Genomic DNA, 11,990 nt, shown 5'->3' on the forward strand with positions numbered 1-11,990 from the left:
CCTTGGGCTCCTGCACACACATGGCATACATTCACATAGACACATAACACATAATTAAAAGAGAAAGTGAAAACAAATCTTTTTTTAAGAAACACTGTTTTATCCTTCAACATTTCCAAGTGTAAATCAAAGAGAAGACTGTGATGGAATGCTGGGACCAGAAAATAGATTGCAAACTACTTTGCTGAGGGGATAAGTTCTTTACTCTTTAGTTTGTGTGGTATTCAAAGTACCTTGCTAATTCAGAATATAATGTCATCTCCATGCTGTGTGCTGAAGGTGTCCATTTGTTGCTGTCCCTCTGGGCTTGCATCCTGATGACATCATCTAGCCAATATAACACTTGTAACACTTTGACACTGCATTGTGACATAGTGGCCCAGTGGTCACGGCCGCATAAAAGGACAAGTTGGGGAGGGCATGTGGCACATTGGGAAGTGGGGGGGGGGGGTGAGGGGTTCACTACTGTGCAAAGAGAAAATCTGCTCAGGAATTCATATTGACAGCACAAGGCATTCTGTGCCTGATTGGTTATGAGATCAGTACCAAATACTTCTATTTGGTGACTCACTTTTCTGGCTATATATAACATTTTCATTATGCAGTGACCATTACATTTGCTGTTGCAGTAAAAATTAATTGAGGGTTCCTATCCCACCTTTGATCATTCAGTTACCAAATAAAAGACACAAACCCTTTGAATTTATAATATGCCTTAACAGCACTAGAGTTGGAAAGATAGCAACCCTCTATGCTAGTTTGTCTACTTCCTTGCTAAGAACCCAGTGATATAACTTGTTGAATTCTGCCTGGGCAACTCTTACTCCAATTGGCCAGCTCTCATGGCCATGTTCTTGAGATTCACCTACCCCATTGCATCTTCTTCCTCTTCACTGCTTTTCTCTCTTCCTATGGTCTCTGCTGCAGAACTGAAGTCCCCAACTGAAGCCCCACCCACTTCTCTTCTGCCCAGCTGCAGGGTATAGGCATCTTTATTCAACCAATAGTTTTAAGGAGCAATGTTACATAGGATCACTTGGTGTATGTTGAGGATCTCCTCATCCCTGAGGCAACCAGGGTCAGTATTTAGCATTACAGTACATAGCAACAGACCAAACTTCAACATTTTGCAACTCCCTCTTGACCAACAGAAATCATGGAAGCACAGTGTAAAACTAAACGGCATGCTGATCGCATGTGACTGACTGTCAGTACTGCCCCAGTCTGAGACTTATGTATTGCCATGGCATGCTGTCTCTTATGCCCTGTCTTAAAGGTTTTCATGAGAGTTGAGACAAGCTATTTCTAACCCTGTATGGTTTTACACATGCCATTCAACTCAAAATCCCATCCAACAGATCTCAATTTGGAGACTAATAATTTGTTGGTCCTGATGAGTCAGGATGTTTAGAAGAACATGTCCCAGAGTCCAATGGCAGAAATATCTTCCAAAGACATGCCTTCCTCAGGTACCTCCTGGTCAAACCCATGGCATATTTTGCATATCTAGGTGTGCAACATATAAAACAAAGTCACAGACCTTCTTGACTTGAAGTCCATGTCATCTCAGGTCATCTTGATTAGGACCATTTAGAGCTTATGTCTCTCTAAACTAAGGCCTGTTGGTCAAGGTAATGGCATCTATCCTGCATGGCGTAACAGAGCAGAATCTTGCATTGCTTATTCCTGTGTGACAGTGCAGAATAAGCCTCGGGGTGACTACAGCAGGAATTCTGCAATCAGCCACAAGGGGGCGAAGAACTTGCTTGCTTGCTACCTCAGCCAGGGGAACTCATTGTGATTTGTGTGTTTATAGCCTCCTTTATGTTCTCAGGTACCTCAAGAGCATACTGATAAGTATTGTCAGCAAACAGGGGATGATGAAATTAAGTACCAGGGAAAGCCATTAAAACGAAATGGGCTAAGGCTCATAACCATTCTCAAAGCTTGGTTATTTCTAGTCCAAGATAAATGAAGGTCCAAACCAGTCAAGACCATGACTGAGCCACCAAGAGAGGCTTTGATGAGATGGATGGTAAGGTTTCTTAGGAATCTTTTCATTTTAACATGAAAAACCCACCTGGTTATTTTTAATCTTATTCTGTGTGTCTTTTTCTTTTATTTTTCCAACAAAATCTTATATAGCCCATGTTGGCCTAGAATGTTCTGTGTAGATAGGCTAGCCTTGAACTTATAGGCCTCACTTGCTTCTACCTCCATGAGGTAAGAAGAAGAAAATGCACCACCACACCAGCCTTAGCTCCCAGAACTCATTTTTAACCTTCACAACAAAAACAAGTTTAAGAGGAAAAAACTCACTTAGATTTTCATAGAAAAACCTGGCAGAAACTAGTTCTTGATGAAGGAATGGTAGTTACCATAGAGTTTGACCCTTAACTTTCTATTACCTAATTAATGAGGATGTATCTTGAATATCTTACCTGGAAAAATTAATTACTAATGAAATATTCAAAAGAATAAAATCAGTGCTGCCGATAGACACTATACATTCCAGGGTAGAAATATGATCATTAATATTTTTGTGTGTATTTATTTTTATACTCGACTTTTAAAATAATAAAATAATTTAAAATAGAATATTAAAACAATGAGAAGTCATTAATTTCTCACCAAGAATAAATAAACAGATGCTAACATTTGCTAGCTGCATTGCTCCTGAGCTCTATTTCTCAAAGAAATAACAAAACAAAACAAAACAAAAACCCAACCTTGTCTAATTCTGTTTCCTCCTGTCTTTTCTTCTTTTATCTCCAATACAGATCACTTCCTACCTGGTGAGCCTCATTCTTACTCAAGGGAATTGCGTGCACTTTTACGCAGCAAAACCCTGGATAAGAAATGGGATAAGAATTACCGGTTAAATAATGGTAACGGTGAGAAACCATAATAGTAAATTAAAGCAAAAAGGCAAATTGTGAAATGATACAAAAAATCATATAAATCTTTGAAATATACATTCAAATACTTGTGACAGCTACAAGTACCTAAGATGTCATGGTGCTGTTGGTAATCGCCTTATCGTGTCGTGTGATAACCATGACAGAAGACCAAATGCATGTGACGTAAAAGCCTGCCTTCAAATATAGATAGCAGATTCCATTAGAAAGTAATGAGGAGAGAGATTCGACTTTGTCTCCTAGCATGGCAGTTCACGGTGCTTAGGCTCCTCCAGCAAGTCGGTCCTACCCGTGCTAGTAAACGCTGCAGACCATTACCTGGACAGTAAGGACCGAGGAAGCAGGGGGGACAGTGAGGGGTGTGTTCAAGTGAGTCCCTATCAGATCCAGCAAGTCCGAGTGAGTGAGCCTGGAGGCAGAGCTGGGGCGGCTGGAACTGATGGGGAACTGGATCTGATCCAGAACTGTTTGCCTGACTTGAGCTGCCTACTCTCTGTCTGACTATGCTAACTGACCTCTGTTCCAGTTACTGTGAAAGGAAAAAGGTTGTAAAAATAAATAAACCTAAGGACTCAAGACAACACGCTGGGGACAAAAAAGAGACTGGTGGGGGTTGGGGTGAGAGTTGGCTATAAAGGTGAGCAGTTTATTTTAGGGGCAAGTGAGAGAGTGTTCTATATTTTCAAGGTTGTGTGCTTGCTTATCAAAGCTCATAGAACTGTGTACTAAAACGAATGGGATTTATTGCATGGAGGTAAAATCAATCGCAAGAAGCCTGATTTAAAAAAAACAAAAAACAAAAACAAAAAAACAAAGAAAACACGGTCAAAAGCCCCACAGACAAACACCTCATTCTGGGTATGTGCCCTCTCTAGCTCACTGACACCTCAGGTATCCCTGTTATCAAAATGGAGAGAGGGAAGAGGGCTTTCACAGGGAAGGCCTGCGTCAGTGCTCACAAAGCAAAAGGAAATCTCATGTTATTGCTGCAGGGTTTCTTGCTAAACTGAGAATGCTGGACCTGTGGTCCTCAGTCCTACCCTTTTGCTTTAGACAGAATGGACAGGTCACTGAGGTAGCCTGCTGTGTCACCCAGAGAGTCAGTCCTTCCTGTTCCTGGTCTGTGAGCCTCAGGTGTCCACCCTAAGTGTGCTTTCAGGGGTGGGTGCCCCCCAAGCCTAAAGGCACACACTTGTGGCAGCCTGAGAGCCTGCCTTTTCCACGGCCCACAGTCTGAAGTCTCTCTTTTGTTGCCACAGTATTTCAGCTCACGGCTTGCAAAGCACAAAGCCTGGAAGTTTAGACCGTGTGATTTGTTTTTCCTGGCACAGAAGCAGGAAGACAAGGTGGGGAGCAATTTAATCAAGACACTAGGGCTGTCTGCACAGAACCAAGCCATCAGCTGGGTAAACTGGGACATTTGGTCTTCATCTCTGAAAGCTTCATTTCTTTGTAATTCAGGGTTGAGGTGCTGTAGCGATTTTCTGAGTCCATCACAGGGCCCAGCAAGACAAGACATTAACAAGCTTAGAGGGTTTTACCTGCCTGGCCTTACCAAAGGTTTGAGCAGATTGTACAGGCTTCGCGAAGCTCTTGTACTCCCCCAAGGGAATTAGGTACAATTGGCAAGCTGGAAGTATTTGATTTAGATTAATCTCACTCGCCAAGGTGGAGAGCCTCATCATTCTGACAGGCTGACTTAGCCACACTGCCCTTCTTGCTCCAGGAACATGGGAGAGGCTTCTGGTTTATAGCTTTTGATGGGTAAGAAAACGGGTCATTATCATTTTTTCATGACACCCATAAAAGGCATGCAGTAAAGTGGACAGAAGAGCCGTGACAGGGTGGTGAACCCTGGAGCTGGCTCTCAGCAGGGCCAACCGCAGAAAGTAAATCTACAAGAGCCTGTTTGGGTGGCATTCGTCCTTCCAGGAATCTCTTGAAGTCGGGACTGGCCAATGTGCTAAGTCCAGCTAGAAAAAGGAATCCGTTACAGATTTTCAAACACTTTGTTTGTCACAAAAGGGGGAACAGCAGCATTTGGCATACACACAAAGACTTCCTTTAATTAATTGCAAATGAGTAATTTGGGGCTTTATGAACCATTTCTATACTAAAGTGCTGGGAAATGAACCTTGGTGAGAAATTAAATTATTAGCTATAAGATCCAATACATAGCGCTTCTCGAATTTGCGGGTGCAGGCAAATCCTTTGCAGACTTGTTGAAGATTCCAATTTAGAAGGGGGAAAGGTACTCCAGCTGGCCTTGGAAAAACACTAAGAAAAGTTAGAACCTGAATAATATAAAAATGAAACCATGTTGGAAACGCAAGGGCCTGAGCCACACAAATCATTCAGCTGACAGATACTCATGCTTAATTCCTATTTATATTTTTGCTACCTCAAATAAAATCTCTCTCCACTCGGCTTGTGAGGTGATGCATGGGTAGCTACCAAGTGCGGGGCATAGTCCCCACCCAGTCTTGGGTGCTCGTTGCCTTTTCATCTTCTCTGAGAGGACAGTTTTACTCCTAGTCATGAGGCTAATTTGACAATGACATCATGCACAGTTGAATCATTATTCCTTTTTCCAGAAAACCAGGTTTTCAGGGAAAAACAAAACAAACCAAGAGGTCTCTTTCCAGGTTTGCAAATTTTTTGTCCCCAAAGAAATCCTGTTCATTTGTTTGTGTTGTTCTTTTCTTTGTGTGTGTGTGTGTGTGTGTGTGTGTGTGTGAGAGAGAGAGAGAGAGAGAGAGAGAGAGAGACAGAGACAGAGACAGAGACAGAGAGACAGAGAGATACCATAAGAACAATATGGCTATTTTGTTAATCCTTTAAAACTCTGACCCATACATAATTTGAGCATGGACTGCTCAATAAAAGTCACTGACATGGGGGGTTGGGGATTTAGCTCAGTGGTAGAGCGCTTGCCTAGGAAGCGCAAGGCCCTGGGTTCGGTCCCCAGCTCCGAAAAAAAAAAGAACCAAAAAAAAAAAAAAAAAGTCACTGACATGTTCTATTAAAGGAATCACAATGCTAAAGCCACCAATCTATTGTTTATTTGCTTTAAAGGAGACAGACTTTGCAAGCAGATAAGTCTACAAATTAAAAAAAAAATTGTATATAATTGTTAATAGGTACTATTTCTAGGCATAATTACATATTTTAAATCTAGAGATGAGGTAGGTGTTTCTTGAAATCCAGAGCAACAACGGAACCCTTTTTAGTGGTTTAAACACACATAATTAGCAGTTTAATTTCCTCTGTGGCTAAGTTAGCCGTAAGATTTCATTTAATAACAAGCACAATTTTATAGCCCCAAGTAAGCGCCTGAGCCAGCGTCAGCTCAGCACTGCCCTCTGCTGGTCCTCAGCCGACTCATGCCACCCTGCTCAGGGCAAAAGCATCTAACTTGCAAATTGCAACAAGGCTGCCTGGAAATTAATTGCGAGAGAAATGGAGAAATATAATTCATCTTAAAACTCTCCTAATGAGGCTTTTATTTTTAACAGAACAAGCCCCAAAAGTCAGAAAGTATAACCCTAGATGTCTTTCCTCCGGTCTCTCATACAGCCATTATCATAATAGGCTTGAAGCAGGTGTGTCTTTCTCACCGCTCAGCACAATTACAGATGATGTCCAGTATTTCCACACATGAGATGTCCCCAAACCACTGGTTTTCAAAACAGCAGTTTGTCATCCCTTAAATAACCCGAATAAGCATGGTTCCCCTTACGTTTGGCCTTATGTCTTACATCTTACGTCCAAGTTGGCCTTATTTCTTGGTCTCTTTATTCAATTATTTTGAACACAGTAATGAAATTTTTTCCGTACCCAGACTGCAGCCACTTTTTGTTAGCACCAACTAGAGCTGACTACAGAAATAAAGACATGTCCGGAAGGCTCCTGCTAACAAGCTGACAAACGTCAAAGCTGCCGTGTTCTCCCAGCCTTCTCTTTTCATCAGAACAGGGAGGACTGACCATTATCTCAGCCCTTCCATTCAACATTCCAAAAGGGAAATATGCTGTCATCATATTGTAGCAAATAGTTGTCTGCAACGGGAGTCAGAAGAATTCACTAGGGCTTAAATAAAGCAAATCCTCCCATTGGAAACGCAAGTACAATGAAAGGCCAAGCAGCTGCAGTGTGTGTGCTCTGTTGGCACTGTCCTCTCTGTGTCCCGCCTGCTACCTCCAGTAGGCTATGGGGCTATGAATAGGGAGAGATTGCCATCAAAGCTTTTTAAATCATAATTTATCAAATTTTGACTTGGGTTAAAACTGGGATTCAAAAGTCTGCTGTGTGTGGCTGAGACTCAAATACATTTCTTCTACTTCCTGACTCTTGTATACTGGAGGTGATAATATGACTCATCCAGCATTTCATGCGGTTTAAATTAGATACCTTATGAAAGTGCATGAAGTCGTGCAACTTCAATAGTGTGGCTTCTGAACTGGAGGCAGAGCCAGACTCAGGAGAGGCATGATACAGCAGGAGAAAAGGGAAAGGAATTTTTGCCAAGACTCTTCAGTTCCCATCATTACCAATAGCCCTGGGAAAGACACTTTAATTTCTTTAAACTTCAGTTCTTCAGCAAGTCCTGCCCACAGCATTATGGGAACTGTAGAGGAAAGGCATCTACATAGAGCTTTGCATGTCAAATGTGCCAATAAACAGTGGATGGTAGTAGGTGGGGGGAGGGGGGACAGAGCTGATATGGCAACCTATTTGAAGTCCTGGATTTATCACCTTGGCTGTCCTATGTCCTTGCACAATACATAGCTAACCATGATTGTTCTCTTTTAGTTTACACAAGGATTAAATGTTTTTTTTCCCTAAATGACTGATGGTGGTATTGCTATTGGTAAAATATTTTGTCTGAGGTTCTAGAAAATATCTAACATATCCTCAGTGGAGCTTCAGTGGGCTCTGTGCCCAGTGGCTAAGGAAGAACCTTTTCAACTGGCTTACAGAATTCTTGACTATTATCACTTCGGAAAGGGCAGCAATGCAAAGAAGTGAAAGCCCTAGTCTAAGCGCACCACTTCAGCTTTTGCTTGTAGACCAGTGCTTCCCAAGGAACAATTAAGGAACCTCCTGGGTAGAAGTGTGTTGCTCCACATGGCTCTGTCGTACTCAGAAGGAGAGCAAGATGCAAAGACAGCCAGACATTCACTCTAGTAAAGCTTTAAAGGAGGCCAAGCATAGTGCTGGTCTGTGCTGTCTAGGTTTGAAATAATTAAGAAACAGACATAAGCCCGATGCAGTTGGACATGTCTGTAGTCCCAGCTACACTCATGGCTGAGGAGGACTAAGTCCAGAAGTCCAAGGCTAGCCTGGATGACATAGTAAGATCACTGTGTCTTAAGGAAAAACCAGAAGAAACAGGGATTAAACAGGGAAGTCGAAGATGATATAATTAGTTTTGTGATATTCAAAGATGAATTGGACAAGGTGTGATCCTGAGTGCTGTCTGGGTTGCTGGTTAAGAAAGAGACAGATGATCACAAGATACAGACAATCACTCTGGAGCCTAAAATGCCAGGAGTGAAAATCAGGATGCCATCTCTGTCTCCAGGCAGATGCAAGGGGAGAGTTGGCAAAGTAAGACTTTGTTTGCAGCTTCTAGAACTCTGTTCTTTCAGATAATTTCCCCTCCTTCTAACTGGAAACAACGAAGTAAGAGATGGAGCTGGTGACTGAGTACTTTCAAGACAGGGACTTGTGTGGGCTTTGTTCTTTTCCAGAGGCCCAGTGGAGTCTGGGGCCTTCATCCTGGGATCAAGATTTCAATACATATAAGAAAATGTATAAATTTGCAAAGGAAATAAGTTACATTTAAATGTAAGCATTGAGACAGTTAAAGATTTAGATATAGCAATACACGTTTCTTTCATTGTCTTTTTAAAATTAACTTTTGGTCGTCATACAATGGTTTCATGTGACATTTTCATGCCTGTGTATCACCTGGCCTTGCTCTCTTTGCTCCCCCTCCTCTGCCTCCTTTGTAGCAGAGGAGACTTCCTCCATTCCTATTTAAGAATCTTTACTTAAATCTTAAGTAGAGTAGTAAGACATGAGAAAAAATAAAAAAGGATAAAAATAGGAGAGTCAAATTATCCCTACTTACAGAAGGCATGATTTTATACTTAAAAGACCTTAATAACTTCAGCAGAAAAATTTTAGATCTGATGAACATTTTCAGCAAAGTAGCAGAACACAAAATCAACAGGCAAAAATCAGGAGCTCTTCTATACCCCAATCACAAAGTTGCCAAGAAGCAAGTCAAGAAGAAAAATTACATTTACAATACTTTCTAAAGAAAATACCTAGAAGTAAATCTTACCAAAGAATGAAAGACCTGTTCAATGGGAATGTTTAAACACTAAAGAAACAAATTAAGGAATATACTAGAAGGTGAAATGACCCCTGTGCTCATGGACTGACAGAATTAATATTGTTTAAATGGCTATACTGCCAAAAGCAATCAATACGATTCCCATCAAGTTTCCAATGACATTCTTCGAAAAGTAACAAAAGTTACTTAAAAATTCACACAAAAGCAGAAAAGACCCTAAATAGTCAATGTGATCCTTAGTCAGCAGCGTTATGCTTGGAAGTATCACAATGCCTCTTTTCAGATTAAGTTAGACATCCATAGTTAACGAAAACAGATACTGGCACAAAAGCAGACTTGCAGATGAGGAGAATAGAGTATAAGATCCAGAAGGAAGGCAAACCACTGAGACTACCCAATTTTGTTTGACAAAAGTATCAGAAATATGCACTGGAAAAATAATAATTAAGGAAGAGGACATGGATATGAAAGGAAATGTAGAAGACACAGGAGAACTTGAAGAGAGCAGAAAGGAAGGGTGGACATAACGAAATACAGTATTGATGTATGAAATTCTCAAGCAACAATAGTTTAAATGAAAATAAATAGCTGCAGGGAAATGGATGGAACTAAAGATCATTATGTTAACTAAGATATTTTTAACACATATTACACAACCTGTCACATATGCAGAAGAATATAGATTTAAGAGGGATGTGTGAAGAATGTAGAAAGAATTTTGAAATGTGAGAAAGAGGACCATCAAAAGGAGTTGATCATGTGATTTTTATTTATCTGTTTATCTGTAGTATCATAATTATTGATTTAGATATATTAAACCATCTTTGCATCTTGGATAAAACTAACATGACTGAAGTGTATAATCTTAATATGCTCCTGAATTTTAAATATTTTGTTGAGAACTTTATGTCTATGTTGATTATGAAAATTCACTATCATTTGTTTTTTGGTTGTCCTGTTGTATTGTTATCCTGTTTGTTTTTCAGTCTTTCAATATTTGTGTAGTTTCTGTTGTTATGATTTAGCATTTGTTTTATAGAATGGGGGAATCTAAGCACTTAATATATATGTATTTACAATCATTATATTTTCTTGATGAGTTATACCCTTAATTAGTTTATATATATATATATATATATATATATATATATATATGACTAATTTTTGCTGAAATCTGCTTTATCAGACACCAGCATAGTCATATTAGTTTGTTTTAGGTTTCCATTTGCTTAATAAATTGGCTTCCATTCTTTGACTCTCAGGCTGTTGATGTCTTTGTGTGTGAGGTGTGTTCCTCAGAGGCAACAGTGTTAGATCTAGTTTATTCATTGTCTATGTCTTTTTACTGTGGGCTGAGACTATATTTTGGTTGTTATTAAAAGAAGTCTACTGATTCTTGTCATTTTGCTGGGTGATTTTCTGGCTAGTTGGACTTGTAGTATGCTCTTTCCTTTCTCCCCTATTAGTATCAGAGGTTTATTGTTTTGCTTTGTTAGACCAGATGGATTTATTCCTAACTTTCTTTTGCTTGTCGATCTGTTCCTTTCAGGAAATTTGCTCTTTCTTTCCTGTGTTCTTGCAATTAACTCTGTCTTTCTTCTTCCTCTGTATAAAGTATTCCTTTAAGGATTTTCTGCAGTGCTTTTTTGGTGACCATTAATTACCACCTTTTCTTCATATCTGGAACAAGATTATTATTATTATTTCTCTACCAATTTTAAAAGAATGCTTTATTAGGTATTACTAAAACCATTGTTGACAGTCATTTACTTTCATTGCTTGAAATGCCCAATTCCATGTTTCCCTGGCTTTTAGGATTCTCATCAATGATTTGATATTAATCTGACAGGTTTTTGCTTCTGGAAGTGAGTTTGAGTTTTTTATTTCAGCCTTTTTTCTTCTTTCTTTCTTTCCTCCTTCCTTCCTTCCTTTCTTCTGTTCTTTCTTTCTTTTTTAATTAGGGGTTGGGCAGATTGCATTACCTAGGCATCCCACAAAGTGGGCAGGTCACCTTAGATAGCAACCTTTACTTGCTCAAAAATTCATCTAACATAAGCGGTAAGGACTCAGGCGGTACCTGAAATCATTATTTTCCTTACTCATAGTTTAAGGCACTGATTTCAGCTTTTAATATTGTTTAATTGTTTTGTACTTGTAATAAATTAAACACAATAAGTCATAGAGAGTTTTTTTAATGCTTCTTCTGTTTAGATTTTCAGTTTTTGCTCTGGATTTTGAGTTTTTTCTGGTGTTATTTTATTGAATAGATTCTCTATGTCTTCATTTTATTTTAGCTTCTTATTCTACTTCATAGATTCTTTGATTTGGTGCTATGATCTTATTTCAGAGTTCTTGAATATTTTTGTTATACTCAGTTACTGTCTCTCCTCTACTGATGCTTGACTATAATACTTGTCTTAACCTTCACGACTGATTTTTTCTTATGTTTGAATCTGTTGTGATATTTTCTACTGTGCATTTATTCAAGTTACTGAGTTTTTTCATCCATACCAACTCTGTTATTTATTTAATTTTTATTATACTTATTTACTTATTTTTCTATTGTTGGCTTTCCTCCCTATGACATGGGTCAATTTCTTTATTCAATTCACCTATTCGTTTTTAGGGTTTTTTTTTCTTCTAGTTTGTTGTTGTTATTGCTCATAAACCTTTGAAATCTTGTCTGGTCTTGCCCATTTCTATAACTT

The 11,990-nt window shown here is 39.4% G+C and overlaps 1 non-coding gene across 1 annotated transcript; it reads right to left on the reverse strand.

Annotated features, from left to right (window-relative positions):
• Positions 1 to 11,247: 11,247 nt before the first annotated feature.
• Rnu12-2l (RNA, U12 small nuclear 2 like) lies at positions 11,248 to 11,397 on the reverse strand. The gene has a single exon (XR_005500223.1). It is a non-coding gene; the product is annotated as a U12 minor spliceosomal RNA (small nuclear RNA).
• Between the last annotated feature and the right edge of the window lie 593 nt (positions 11,398 to 11,990).

Source organism: Rattus norvegicus, chromosome 1, assembly GCF_036323735.1.
Source record: "Rattus norvegicus strain BN/NHsdMcwi chromosome 1, GRCr8, whole genome shotgun sequence".
NCBI classification, from domain to species: Eukaryota; Metazoa; Chordata; class Mammalia; order Rodentia; family Muridae; genus Rattus; species Rattus norvegicus.